The sequence below is a fragment of the Cryptomeria japonica genome, chromosome 5 (genome assembly GCF_030272615.1).
Source record: "Cryptomeria japonica chromosome 5, Sugi_1.0, whole genome shotgun sequence".
In the NCBI taxonomy this organism is placed as follows: Eukaryota; Viridiplantae; Streptophyta; class Pinopsida; order Cupressales; family Cupressaceae; genus Cryptomeria; species Cryptomeria japonica.
In genome coordinates, this window is record NC_081409.1 from 929,368,288 (window position 1) to 929,383,606 (window position 15,319).

Sequence of the window (15,319 nt, forward strand, 5' to 3'; positions counted from 1 at the left end):
TCTATAAACATTGGATGTAGTTTTTGAATTGAGTTGCCATCAATGACAACCCCTAAACATATATCATGCACCAATCTCCACCAAAACAGTGTCTCTTTCCAACAACACTCACCTAGCACAACGTCACATTGGCCAAAGGTTTTCATAATTGCAAATATGATTAAACATGTAGTCTATGTTCACTACCCTACTCGATTGGAACCAATATATTGTTGGAAACCAATAGCACTGAGAGGGGGGGGGTGAATCAGTGTTATACCAAAATAGTAGATTTTAGCCTTAACAAAACATTCATGCACCAACCGGTATACCGATATAAACAGAATTGAAAGAAGTAAAGCAACCAATAAGGCAAACACATAAATGAGAACCATAAAACTTAGATGTATACGTGGAAAACCTCAATGAGGAAAAACCGCAGTGGGATTTGTGACCCACAATATCAATCCACTGGCCATATGAAGAGATATTACAATATATAATGGGCCTACACTTGTGTGTGTGTGTGTGTGCGCGCGCACGCGCTACATTAACATGTCACATACATATATACATATGTGTATATATGCACTTCTTATACTATACACTCATAATCATTTATGTGTCAAATAAATTATAATTAAATTAAAGTTTAAATCTGAAATGATTATCAATTCCATTTTTAGTTGAGCTTAGTTATCTGATGTCTTAAGACACCACCATGAGTTCAAGATAAGAAGGAACCCTAACAATTCATCTAACTATCTAGAGTGAACCAAATCAAGTACCTAGTCCACAACTCCTCATGTCAAGGCTTTATCATCAGAACATGACATGACCAATACTTATATGTTTTAGAGACTCAGATGACAACTTTCACTTCAACTGCTTACCTCCCATACCCAATGATACTTTCCCTCCCTTCATGGAGGATAATGAGTTTCCAGACTAGTTCAAAACAATGTAGTTAGTTTGAATTTTCATCATTTGTTCTAACCATAGGCATCTAAAATTATCAACGCTTGTGGTGTCATACTTTTAACATGTTTGTGTGACCTTATTTTAGGGCTTTCGCACTTACTAATGTTTTCCTCTATGTCTCGCATTCAATCTTTTATCATTTGTCAACATTGTGTCATTCTTTTGCATTCTTTCCCTATTCGGTTTCATCTTCTCAATTTGAGTTAGGTCTTGTTAATTTTGATTCTTAATCAATGATCGTGATCAACCTATCATATCAATTCGACATTGTTGTAATCCTAATCAGTGTCAATTAGGGTTTTATCCTAAATCTTTGTCATTTGCAATATCAATCATCTGTGATCTATCAACCATCAATTTGGATAATTTTGGATCGTCTCCAATATTCAATTATCAATCTCTTTGTCATTTTTTATCGATTTGTCATTGATCTTTATCAATCTTTATCGAATCAATCTTCATCAAATCAACCCTTTTATTAATCTTTGATCGATTTGTCATCGATCCCAATCAGTCATCAAATCTTTGTCATTTTGGATCAATCAGTCATTGATCCCTTATCAATTTAGCCTTTTTTCCATCTTCGATCAATTTGTTATTGGTCTTCGTCAATCACTATCAATTTTTTGTCAATTATCTCTTTTGATCACAATTGTCATCATGCGTTAATGGCTTTAATTGTGTCATGATCTAATATCGACCTAATTCATTTCCCTATTCTCCTTCTAGGGTTTAATAATTCTTTAGTTATTACTCCTTGCTAACATTGCCCCTTATGTTAAATGAATTTATTCATTGATTCTATGAGTCACTATTAAATTGATTTATTTAATTGGCTAATTTTACCTCCCTTTTGTGAGAGAGATTAATAAATGAGAAATTATTAATTTCCCCCACCTTTTTCTCTCCTAACTTTTTTCCCTAATTTCTCCGCTAATTAGCTCCCCTTTTTGTGCCTAATTTGGTATAAATCAAATGGCACTTTTCCTTCTTCAATTTTTCATAATTGTTGAGCACAAATTGGTCTCCAATTTGTATTTCAGTTTGTCATAAATCATGTCATTCAATCATTGCCAATTTGTTAATCAATTGCCCTTTTTTTCAAATTTGGAGACTAATTGAGCACTCTTTTCATTCAATTTGAACCACACTTCTAGTATCCTTACATTATCGGTTTTGCTTCCTTTTGTCATCCAATTTTCCTGCAATCACACTTGCATTTTGTAGGTGAGTTCCACAACTATTTGAAGGAGAAAGGACAATGGAGGAATAATGAATGAGACTTTTGCATATGGTTTGCGTTTCTTTTGAATGTCTTGTCTTTCATGCCTTTATTGATTGTATTAGCGGTTAATTTCATGTTGTTTATGTTTTGTGGTTGCATAATTGATAACATGAACCTTATGCCTAATTCCCTACCTCACATTAACATGTATAAACATGATTAAATAGCTCAATAAAGTTTATGATTTTGCAAACAAAATCATTCACATATACATTTTGAACCATTGTTCAAAATATTAAATAACATCGCATATCAATGCATTAAGAACATAGCAAAGTATCAATGAACAAGAGGGATGTAACAACATAAGTGTTTGAATATGAGATTGTGGAAGTATCCAAGAAAGGTAATATCAACTAAACGTTTATTTGAATTAATTATTTTAAAGAATCACTTAATCAAACTCAAAATTGAAATCATTGAGATAAATTACAAGATAAAACATATTCATTGTATAGTTAGACGAATCACATATGGACTAATTGGCTCTTCAATGATTTAGGCCAAATATGGCAACCTCAATGCACTATCAATAGGTGAGTGTTGTCTTCAACAAGTGACTTGAGATCCAAATGGTTTTGATAAATCTATCTCTAACCAAAGCATATTTCTATCTTATATGGATAGATGTCTACCACATTTGAATAAATGTCTATCTTAAATTATAGAGGAATATATGTCTCATGGATAGATTTGTAACTTTTATGGTTAGGTGCTTATCATGAATGGCGAAATGCATATCCCATATGGGTAGAAGTACTTGAACATATAGATGAACAAATAATAACTTGAATAAAAACTTTAATAAAAAAAAATAGTGGTACAATAGTTGGGTCCTTACAATTTTAAATTTCATGCTTGCTTGATCACAATTGCAAATGCATTGACAAAGCAAGTGAGTACATAAAAGCTTAGGTGGTGTTGTGAGTTTATGGGCCTCTCAACGCTTAGAAATTGTTTGGTAATGTTAGCACTCCTTATGCTTTTGTAAGTAGTTTGACAGAAGGGAGAATTTTAAGAAATGTCTCAACCTTGCATCCTACTATAAGAATACAAAAATATGGATTAAATATGTCTCAACCTTGCATCCTACTATAAGAATACAAAAATATGGATTAAATTAAATAAATAACAAGTATAGAAATGTAGATTAATCTTTTATTTTTTAAATAGAAAGGACAAAAAATTAAAAATAAAAATAGAAGGAAGTAAATTAGAAGAGTTGCTACTTCCTTTAGATATCTTAAATCATATATCTAAAAAACACTAAGAGATTATTTGTTGAACTATTTTGTTGGCTAGGTAAATGCAACCTAGGGGATTGCTCCCTTCATTAATATTAGTTAAATATATATAAGTTTGTCTAGTAGTGATACCCAAACATAGAGTTTAATATTTACCAATCTCATATCAAAATGATTGGGATGCATATGCGGACTTATAAAACCCTAAAAACACTACATTACTTGATATTATAACAAGTAAGATCATTGACAAACTACTCGAAAACTCTAGCTACTTCACCTTTAAACACTTCCAAGCCTAATCTCAAAATAGTTATTCAAGGAGTGCATAGACAAAACTATTAAAATGTCAACTTTTTTTCCTAATGGGGTAAGACCTCATTATTGTCCTCTTTCAAGATATCTATCAAGAAGGACATCATCCCTTCTCGCCCTAGCTCCGCCTTTAATCTTGTCACCTATTTAAGGAAGTCAAGCACCTTAGTTGTCTTATTATTCCTACATAATACTCAATAACATCACAATCAAAATATGACCTCCATACTAGTGAGGTGGGGCCAGGAGAGGAAGAGAAATCATTGGAAACTAGCAAAACTTGCCCTACAATTACATTCAAAAGGATATCCTTCAAACCATCCAAAACAATATTTTTCACCAACACCTTCGCCATATTTCTCACCAACACCCTCGCTATATTTCTCACCATGTTAGTACCTTCCCCTAGATCTAACATCATTGCCATAAACATAGATGATATGTCCTAATTCACTTTGGAGCAATGGTTAACAATTAAGAATTCTTCACCCAAGGTCCATTATACTACATGAAGCAACAACACTCACTCAGGTTTAAATATTTCCTACACATTTTAGTGATATAAACAAAGGTCATCTATCGATTTAGACATTATCAACCTCACATTGATGTCCACTCTTGGAGGAAGGTAGTGAATCCAAAAAGTATGTCAATATTAAATAAACTACATCTTCAATCATCCAAGATAATCAAATGTCTTTACACTAAAGAGATTTTATTTGGCCCGTGTCATTTGTTCAAGGATTGAATTTATTGAAGGGCTTCATGATTATGAGTAAAACAAATTGAAAAGAATTGCCTAATCCTTGATATTCCCACTTACCTTCTTATCCTCATTGGGCTCTATTGCTATGATGGCAAGGTAATTCCCTCTAGTATTAACCTCTCTATATTGTTTATAGAAGAATTCACTAAATCTAACAACTGTCGATCTTAAAGGATGTTATTTATTTTTCAATTAATAGTTTTTAGTTGAACTATATTTACAATAATCAAAGTCTCTCTATTTCTATAATTTTAAATCCAAGTTATTTACAGGTATGAAAACCAAAAAGAAAAATACATGTCTCAACTTCTTTTTTGGTTTCATCTAATAGTTTTAGAATAGCTAGAACAATCAAATTTCCTTTGACTTAATTATACATCATAACCCAAATTCATTTTCACCCAACCACTTCACAACAATCTTTACTTGGCTACCTCTCTTTCTTGAAACTTGAAATGCACCCTACATACCTCATGAACAAGAGATTTTTTAAACTATTTTATTACACCAAAACTATTCAATTTATTACATCTAACATAGTATAATTCAAGGAAAAATGTCTCTCCCACTCCTTAGCAATGGCTCTCCCGCTTCGATCACGATCGATGCTTTTGCTACTGGTGCTGGGTTTGGTGTGTGTGCTGCTTCGTCCGTCTCTGTCTGCATGCCCTCGTCTGCAGACTTCCCCCTCATCCCTAGCGTGGGGGTTGTTGGCAACCTTCCCTCGCCCTTCTGCTTTGTGTCGGCTAATGTTGTCTCTCTCGTTGATGCTTTGGTTGGCTCGAACCTTCCCCCTCCTCCCGTGGGCTTTGGCGTGGGGGGTCTTCCCTTTACTAAGGGCACTGCTACTTCTTCGGCTACTACTTTTGCTGGCAAAGGTGTGGATGCTCCCAGACCTCCTCCTCTTTTTGGTGGAAGAAGTTACGCTCGTGCGGCTAGAGCTTCTACTATTAAGGGGGTTTGTCCCCTTCTTTGTGCCAAATCTTCCCTTGTGGTGGTTTGTGGCCTGGATGTTGTGGACAATATTGACTTCTATCATAGTAATGCATTGGTGTGTAGATTTTCTGGGCTCTGGCCCTCTCTTCCAGATCTCCATCATTGGGTGAGTAACTCTTGGAAACCCCTGATTGCCCACAACATTGAGCTCTTTCCTTGTGGGAAGGGTTTTTTAATTGCATCCTTTACTTCTACCTTGGATAGAAACTTGGTTTTGGACAAAGTGTGGGCTTGAGGAGATAACTCTCTTTCTGTCAAGCCCTGGACAACCTCTTTTAATCCCCTCACTGAATCATTGTCTGTGTGTCCAATATGGGTTCGCCTTCCTAATCTCCCTCTCCATTTTTGGGAACTCTCCTGCTACGAGGCCATTGGCAACTCCATTGGTCGTTTCTTGAAGTTGGATGAGGCCACGTCTTCTATGGGGCACTCTACCTTTGCTCGCTTGTTGGTTGACATCAACATCTCCTTACCTCTCCCCAAGGATGTTGTTCTTATGGTTGGGGATAGGCCTTGGTCTCAACCATTGGATTATGAGGGTCTGCCCTTCCATTGTCGAAAATGTTTCTCAATGGGGCTTGCTTCAAACTGTTCTCTTCCTCGCCATAAGGGTGCTGCTACTTGGTGGAAAGACGCCGCCATTGAACATTTGATTGTCAATGCATTGGATACTACTTGTTCCTCTCATGAGGATGATGTTTCCTCCTGTGATGAAGAGCCTCTCACTGGTGTTGAACCTTCTACTGACCCTCTCACTGCTATTTAGCAGCCTTGTTCTACTACTGTTGAGCCTGTTTCTGGTGTTGCTCTGCTTCGACAGCCTACCTTGCAACAATCTGTCGTTGTTTCTCAGCGTCCTGATCTCTTTCTTGGTCCTAATGATTGTATCGCCTGGACTGTGGTTCGTCGAAGGCGAAAGGGGAGGTCTTCCCCCCTTGTCCTAACCTCTCCCTCTCAAGGTTTGGGTGTCTCTTCCCCTCCTTGAGTTGAGTCTAGTTTGTTTTTTTATCTGTTTGTTGTAAAGGGGCTTGCTCCCTTGATTTGTTGTCTTTTTTATAGTCTCTGACTATGTTAAGGGTCGGCACCCTAACTAACGCTGCTTTTTTTTAATCAAAAACATGGTATAATTCAATTTATTTGTAATGCAATTGTTTTATTTTTCAATGTAATTTTTACATTTGCTTTTGAAAAGCCATTATTCATTACTTCTATTTTATTTTTTTCAATATTATGTACACTCACAAATATGTATGAGATTTGTTATCTTGCTGTTATTCAACATCTTTGAATGTAATTAACAATCTATATTTAGTTATTAAAATTGGTTTAAAACAAAATTCAAATTATATTTGAATATTTCTCATTAAAATTGTATTTGAGTTTCTCCTTTGTCCATGGATCATATAGAATCCAAAATATTGAAAAAATAAAACTTAGGTAATTTTTTTACTAAAATCATTTAAATTTATTTAGTGAGACTGGAAACATCATGCCTATTACAAATTCACATAGCCAAAAGGTAAAACAAAATCTTGCCCTATGGAAATTTATGAGAATTTCGTATTAATTTGCCGGTGTTCATTATTCTTTTAAAGCTGCATTAGATTTACAATTCGTTGCAGTACTGCACTATTGAGCTGAAACAATTAGCATTTGTTACACTATGTTATAATTTTGTAAGCTGATAATACTGATGAAATGGTCATTGCAATTCAAATCTCAGTTCAATTTCGATAAATAGTTCCACCGTTTTAAGTAAATTGCAGAGAAATAGTACCATTGTGTGCCAAAATATAGGCAATATTTGGCTATTTGCGGAGTGTAAATTCGAGCTCTGTGATGTCTACTTGTGGATATTCTTATGTACTGGAATAGTAAAGAAGTTAAACAAGAAAAATGTGTTTATAACTACTAGAGAGAATAATAGAAACTGTCCTTGACAAGCAATTATCTTGCTATACATAGGAATTACAATTAATCAGGGTTACAGAAAAGCTTTAGGTTTACTATATAACAAGGCACTGTAACTGTTAGGACCAAAGGAACAAGGTCCCAATATCAAAGCGAAAAATTACTCAAGTTTTTGGAAAATAATTCAGTTCCCAATAGGTAAACCAAGTTGCAAACCATAAAGAAGGCTTGCTAAAGTCTAAATAAACAGATAAACAGAAAAGGGCAATATTGACTGGAGAAGTGAATTCTGAAGCTTCTAGAGTAAGGTGTCTTTGTTTAACAAAGAACTCGACAACATTTAAAGATATGACCTCTAAATATCCATCTATAAATTCTTCATAGTTGAAAAACGATGCTGCAGCATCAGGTTCTTCAAAGATGATGAAGCACCGGATCAAAGGGATCAACAAAGTAAACTATTGTTCTCATCCAAGATTGCCTAGTGATTCGGGTGCTTTTAGATGACAAAATAAAGTTTGATCTTATTAATCAATTCTAAAATGAGTGAGCAAGAACTGATGGATTTAAATTTGCTCCTCATTGACCTCTGCCACATAAATTGATTATGATGCCTGTTTCTATACCAGGAATAATGCTGGAGAATTTTCTAGTTTTGTTAGATTCTACTGTATATACATTAAGGAAATCTGAGAGATTTACTGCTAGAGCATTACAGAATTCATAGCTTTTGACGGCTCCAAGTTCAGTCCAATTGAAGAGGTTTTGCTTGTTGTTATTGACCCATTTGACGATTATCTGAAGACATTGTTTTATTTGAAGCTTCCATATTGGGGTGGTGTAAGAGATTGTACCCACAGAAATGCTTCAGGTTTGGAATGCAGACTAAACACTGAAATTGCAGTTAAGTCCCACACAATGTTTTTGTCCATTCTGAGCCTTGAGGAAACAGAGAGCACTTCAAAGCAATTGGCTGTTCTAGATAATAATATTGAGTTCTGAAGAGATATTTATATCCTCAGCCCATGGATCACAACACTATGTGGAACATAACAGCAACAAAGTATTAGGTCTACATTTCAATTCTCTATCTAAAACATTTCTATAGATGAATTCTCTGTGATGCCACAACCGTGAATTTTGAAATAGATCAGTCATTTCTTCTTCCACATCAGCTACACTGGCACAGACATTCTCTACGGAAAATTTAAAAGCAAAGAGAAGCCTCTTAAATTAGACTAAACCTGGATCCATCAAAAGGTAGGAACCCCTCTGGCAGTACTAGTTTCAGATTGCTCTGTTTTCTAAAGTGAACTAGTAATCCATTTCTCTGGCAGAAAGAGCAACACCAAATCTTGTATTTCCTGCTCATTCAAGGTCGTTATCTAATATAGTTGAATCAGAACAAAATTATATGGCCTGTAAGAACTAGAGAATCCTCTCAGTTGGACTTTACCTCGACCCATCAAAAGTATATAATCGTCCAGCAGACGTTCCGAAGTTCCCTGGCGTACAAAAGCAGTTGTTAATAATCTGGCTGCAAAATGGTCGCCAGAACACAAATGCAAAGAAATTCTTGATTATTGAAATCAGAACTAATGAGCTTCCCTTCAAAATCATCATATATCCAACAGGTAAATGACTCATATTGGAACAGTATTCTGCTTCTCTCTGATTACATTATCCTGCAGCATCTTTTTCATGGTTCAAATTGACTCCATTAATAACAGGAATTTAAGAACCAGCTGTCAAAAGATGCAAACTTTCTCTGGAAGCTTCAGAATTCACCTCTCTAGTCATTATTACACTTTTAGTTTTTCTTAAAATTTAAAAAATTTCCACTGTGTACTTGCAACTCAGTATCTCACGGGGAAACGGTGAATTCAGTTGAAAGCCCGAAACTCTATTTTCCATCTTTTTTGCACTGGCAAAATCTTTTTCCTTCTCCTACTTGCTTGCTTGTTCAGCTTCAGAAGGAGATATACATGAGATGCTTGAAAACTTTGCAGAGTCCCGTATGGTAAAGGGAAAATTATCACTATGAACAGAACCCTTGTTACTAACTGACTCACAATATTACTTATACTCTGCACTTCAAAGAATGTACACAGCAATTGATCAATATGAAATTGAGACTCGCATTGCATTCCAGAATTGATCAAAAAGACAGCATTATAATAGCAGAACCAGAAATTATAAAGCAATGCTTATAAATTAAATACTGCCTTTAGACAAGAAATTTACGGGTTGCATACCAATTGACCAAAATCATTCAGAGCTCAAATTGCATGTAAAATTTCATCAGCAAGCCACAAAAATTTGATACATAATCCACATTTTGTTCTACTTCCAGCTCCAATTAAAATAACAGGAAGAAAAACAAAAAGATATCTTTAAATTAAAAGCTTTCTAATATAGTATAGGTAAAGTAGATTTACATAAGTCCCATAAAGAACAGAAAGCCTGCATGCAATGCACAGCAGAAGAACCACATTTGCTATTCCTTCAAGCTTTCCGCTTTATAAGTTAACACTACAAACAGGAAAACATGAAATAGGTTTGTATTAAATCTAGATTTTCTAGTCTGTACCTAAAAAATGTAGATTTACAGACATCCTACAACAAAAAATGGATCTGCTTTGCAAACAAAACCCTAAGAAAACAATAAACATTGAGAAAGCTGATGAGTTAAGTTGTTTGTTTCTAGTGCTCGGCATTCACAAATTGTATTATAATCTTTTGAATTTTGTAAATTGAGAATATGAGTATCATCATCACAAGATTTTCTAATTTGTCGCTGCAACAAAGAGAAAATATTTCAAATTGTTCAGATAACTAATAACAGGGAAAAAAAAATAATATGCCAAACAAGGCCCTCAGGAAATGAAAAATATTGAAAAGATATGAGAAATCATTACAGATACAAATTATATAAGACTCAAATGGTTTGCTACTTCAAGCCCTCATTTAAAATCTAGCGTCATTAAAAACCGATGGTGGAGTTATAATTATATTTTTAATTCTACGACTGCGGCAAAGAGAAAATACTTGAGATTTGCATTCCCAACTAAAAATTTATACACTCAAGATAATTTAGTGTATACATAAAGTCTGGTTGATAACAGTGAATATGTTTAACCTAACTCTCCTACGCAATTGTTTCCTTTAACCCATTCCCATTGCATTTAGCACTTACATCTCAATGATGCTCATGGTGAAAGCAACAAATCAAACCAACCTGAACTTACCTTTATGCCTGCCGATGTGGACCTTGACAAGGATCAGCTATCCCAGCACTCCTTTACCTCAAGCAAACTGAATCCATCCAGCTTCCAAAATCAATATCAATATTATTCTGGCTCAATCTGGCTTTTAACCACCAAATTTTAAAACCCTAAAAGCCATTAAAAAAAATCTCCCCAAAAATTACTTTCTAAGAACTGAATATCAAAAAAACTTAAACAAGACCATATAAATATAGAAAACTCCTAATCCAAAAATCTCTACTTTCCAAAAAACTCAACTTTCCAAAAATCTCAACTTTCCAAAAACAACTTAAGTCCTGTAAATCATATAACTTTCAAAATCGGCTTTTTAATGTGGGCCTTGCCCACCGGATTTCAATTCCTCGCGCCGTTAAATTATCGGAAAATTTTCCGAACGGTTGAATCTGTGCGGCAAAACTTATAGGTTTGATCTGCACGGGAACTTAGCTGGTGCGTAATGTACAGAGCCCATGAGATGAAGAGACATGGCTACCTCTACGGAGCTCTTCTCATGTTTTTCTAGAATCCTAAGCGCCCCTTTTGGCATAGATATGAATTGTTTCTGGGTCCTCACCCGCTTAATTGATATGACCATTCTCAGACAAGCCATACCAAAGCTTCTTATCATCTGAATCAAACACAATCTCCATTGTTCTAAATGAAGCCTTGAGCTCCTCTATTGTGGATGCAGCTAGAAAAGCTCTTTCTACTTTTTCCTCTGTATCTGTTTTCGTCCCGGTCACTAAGCCTCTGTAAAAACCCATTTGCGCAAAATGGTGTTTAGGGGTTTTAGGGCTTTGAAGGTTTAGAATTTGTTGTTGCCGGGTAAGGTGCGGGTACTATTACTAACATGTGCTTCGACCCTCTTATCCGCATTCTGTCCACTGCTACGGTTTAATCTGGGCTCCGCAGGCATTGTACAATCCACAACAGACGAACCAAAAGCACAACTACCAAAAGCTCCATTGGGTAGTCTTGACCTAGCATAGACGCAAGCAATTGAATTTGCTATCACGAAAAATCTGCCATCAGAAAACACAGTGAATTACAGCTACATAAATCTCTGAAAAAGATTTTCAAAATTGCGATTGTGAGGAGAAAAACAGAGAGAAAATTGCACATTAGCGGGCGAGTAGTAGTATTTGGCAACAATAGGGCTAAAGGGAGTATCAAGAGTCTGTTTGTCTCTTCCCATAACAATGGCGGCTACAAGAGTAGCTGCAATGGCAGCAAATCGCAACACAAAATCAACTCTGTTCCTGCACGATTTTGATTTCTCCATGCTTCCATCCATTGCTGTGATCTAACAAAAGATTTCTGATTTTTATATGACTATGCTTTCTTGGCTTTTCTATAGAGAAACCATCGAGCTAAATACACCATAGTCAGAATGCAGACTGAATATGTTTCACTGTTGTTTTGGATGTACTGGTAAAGTCAAAATCACACTCTAAGAATGTGATTTATGAGCACAAAAGTCATGGTCTTATGGTTTTTAATAGTATAATGTTAAATAAATATACATCATTTCAACATTTATTATTATTTAGGAGTCTTTTATTCTTCATATAAAATAGCAGTTGATCAAAAATATAAATTTTATAAATCAAAATGGATTTTTATGTCATTTCTATTGGTTACATCCTCTTAATCTACCTTCTCAATGTTGTAAAAATGCAAAAAAGAGACTAAAAACAATTGTATTATGCAATTTTTTGTTTTTGATCACATGTCATTTTGTATGGAGAATAGCCTTTTTCACATTATGCTACACACATACACATTTTTTAGACACATGTTGCATACATTAAAGTGAGTGGATTTCATATGACAAAGGGTCTAATCTATAAAATAAATTTGACTTTGGAAGTATGGATATCATTTTTGTGGTTTGAAAATAATTGAGCATAAACAACAAAATAATTAGCAATATGTTAGAGCATACTAGAATCATATCTGATATGATTTGGATTATTTTAGCATAATATTCAGCAAAGTAATCCATTGTCACATTTGAAATTAAGTCATTGTTTCCCTCTTGTCATTTTGAAAAACATGTATTACATTATTCTCTTAGCTCTAATATCTAGGTGTATTATGCATCGTATTTTAATTCATTCCTACATATTTTATGTAGTGTGGCTTGATTCCTTTATTACATAACATCTCTTTGAGGCATTTGGACAAACAACTCAAGTGCATTGTCTATGATTCCACATTTTGCATTCATGTCTACCATAGAATTTCCAACTATAACATCTGACAAAAATCTCCTTACCATTATGCTTTGATGTATGTACATACCCTATTCCAAAGCTCCCATTTTGGCACAAGCATGAAGGACACTGACAAAAAGTTTGGCTTTATACCTACCAATTGTATTTTTTCAATTTTTCTAAAGCCTTTTCAACACATCCATTTTTTACAAATCTTGTGATCATCGCATTTCATGAAACATCTCTTTGAGGCATTTTGTCAAACAATTTAGTTCACGTACCTTGTCTATGCTTCCACATTTTGCATACATGTCTATCAAAGCATTTCCAACCATAATATTTGACAAAAATCCACATTTAATATGCTTTGATGGATGTCCATACCCTGTTCCAAAGCTCCCAATTTATCATAGGTGGGGAGGATGTTGTCAAAGGCTGTTGAATTTGGGTTTACACCTGCCAATTGCATTTTCTTGAAAGTTTCTAAATATTTTTCTACGAATCTTTTTTGTGCATATCCTGCAATCATGCAAGCCATGAGACCACATCTCCTTTCAAGAATATTGACATATTTTGTCTATTCTTTGATGGATGTCTCTACCCTATTTTCAAAGCTTCCATTTGGACACAAGCAATAAGGATGTTGACAAAGGTTGTAGAATTTTCTTTACAAATCATTGGTATCCTCCCTTGCCCTACTAGGCAATGGTTTGAAAACATCATTGGATTTATTGTGAGAAAACTCATATGTCTTTAAAATTCATTTAGTCTCAAGAAAACACTTTTACTTAGGAAAAAAAATCCACTCTTTCATTTGTCAATAGATCTCCTGTATCTATGGATACGATTTGTCTCCTGCATAATAAGCATGTACTCTTCTATCCAACTGCATCTAGGTATCTTTTTAGTTCTACTCTTTCATCAATCTCTTTACTATTTGAACCTCACACACCTAACCACTTATTCATATATGTTTTAGAGTAGAACATAAGATGCAGGTTTGCAAAGTATTTTTGGGATCTAACTAAAAATGTAGTGTTGGAAATACTCAACCTATATTCATATATGATGTATAATATAATGTTTAGGGTGTCCTCAAGATAGCCAACACGGGCATGAAGGTCAACTATGGACACCTATTGACCAAATAGTATATGTAATGCAATAAGGACGACTCATATGATTGACATATGTGCAGCCCTAATCCACTAACGAGAATACAAGCAAAGCTTACAATGTTAGGATGTGTTCAATAATGCCTCATTAATTCAAAGATTTTGAGAGCTTCCTTGCAAAATCCATGTTGTGCCCATTTTACAAGCATTTCATTTCATTCCTTGGCATGACCTCTCTTTGAGGCATTTTGTCAAACAATTTAGGTGCATTATCTATGATACCACTACAAGAGATTTAGTATTATATGATTTGATGTTCATACTTATCCTTACCAATTAATTTCTCCACCCTATTCACTGACTAAAATGGTAGAAATAGACGTTATATGGATAAAAAGAAAGTAATGAGATACATTCTTGTTTACCGTGAATTGGTTGAATCTAACAAAGGTAATCCTTGTTTCTTCCAACTTTTGTCTGCCCTCTAATATATTACCCAAAGCATATATCAATTCATTACAGGTGAAAAGTAAATGGTTAATTCTTGATCAAAAAAATTTCCTAATACAAAAAAAATGTATCGAGGGAAAATGCAAATGAGAAGTTTGCACCTCTAGTGCTATTACAACATGTGTGGTATCCAAATGAATAAGCTCAACAACTACCAATAAAGTGACTCCTTAACAATTATCTAAATTCCAAAGAAAATTAGATGCACCAAAATCTCTCCAAAATTATCATCACTTCAAAATCAAATAAATGTGTCATGTGATACTCCATTACGTCTCTTTCATGGATACTCGCAGCTTATTGGTGTTTGTGGGACAGTGAATCTAAGACAGATCTCATCTTGGGATTGGGATGGATCAAGACATAAGTTATATAAAATAGGTATCGTTCTCTAAATTTTTTTATAAATTCATTTGCATTAAGAAGACATGCAAAATAAATTCCCATGTCATGGTCTCAAAAACATGAAAACAAGATTCTTTCTTCTTCATTTTTAGGGCCAAGGTCTAATACCATACATATGAAAGAAGCAATTTAAAAAACATTATGACTAGTTATAAAATAACAATTGCACCTTGGTATGCAATGGGTATGTCAAAGAGTTGTGGAAGGTCAATTAAGGAAATTTTGGGTCTATTTTTGTAGTACATGAGATCAATTGTTAGGCCATTTAGAAAATGATGTTTGTGCAACAAAAGTCTCAATGGAGAAGTGATAGCTTCAAATCCACTTTGC

General features: G+C 34.6%; 1 long non-coding RNA gene across 1 annotated transcript; it reads right to left on the reverse strand.

Annotated features, from left to right (window-relative positions):
* Window positions 1-7,506: 7,506 nt before the first annotated feature.
* On the reverse strand, window positions 7,507-12,184 carry LOC131037416 (uncharacterized). Its single transcript, XR_009104221.2, has 2 exons — window positions 10,726-12,184; window positions 7,507-9,564 (listed from the first exon to the last, which is right to left on the reverse strand). It is a non-coding gene; the product is annotated as an uncharacterized LOC131037416 (long non-coding RNA).
* Between the last annotated feature and the right edge of the window lie 3,135 nt (window positions 12,185-15,319).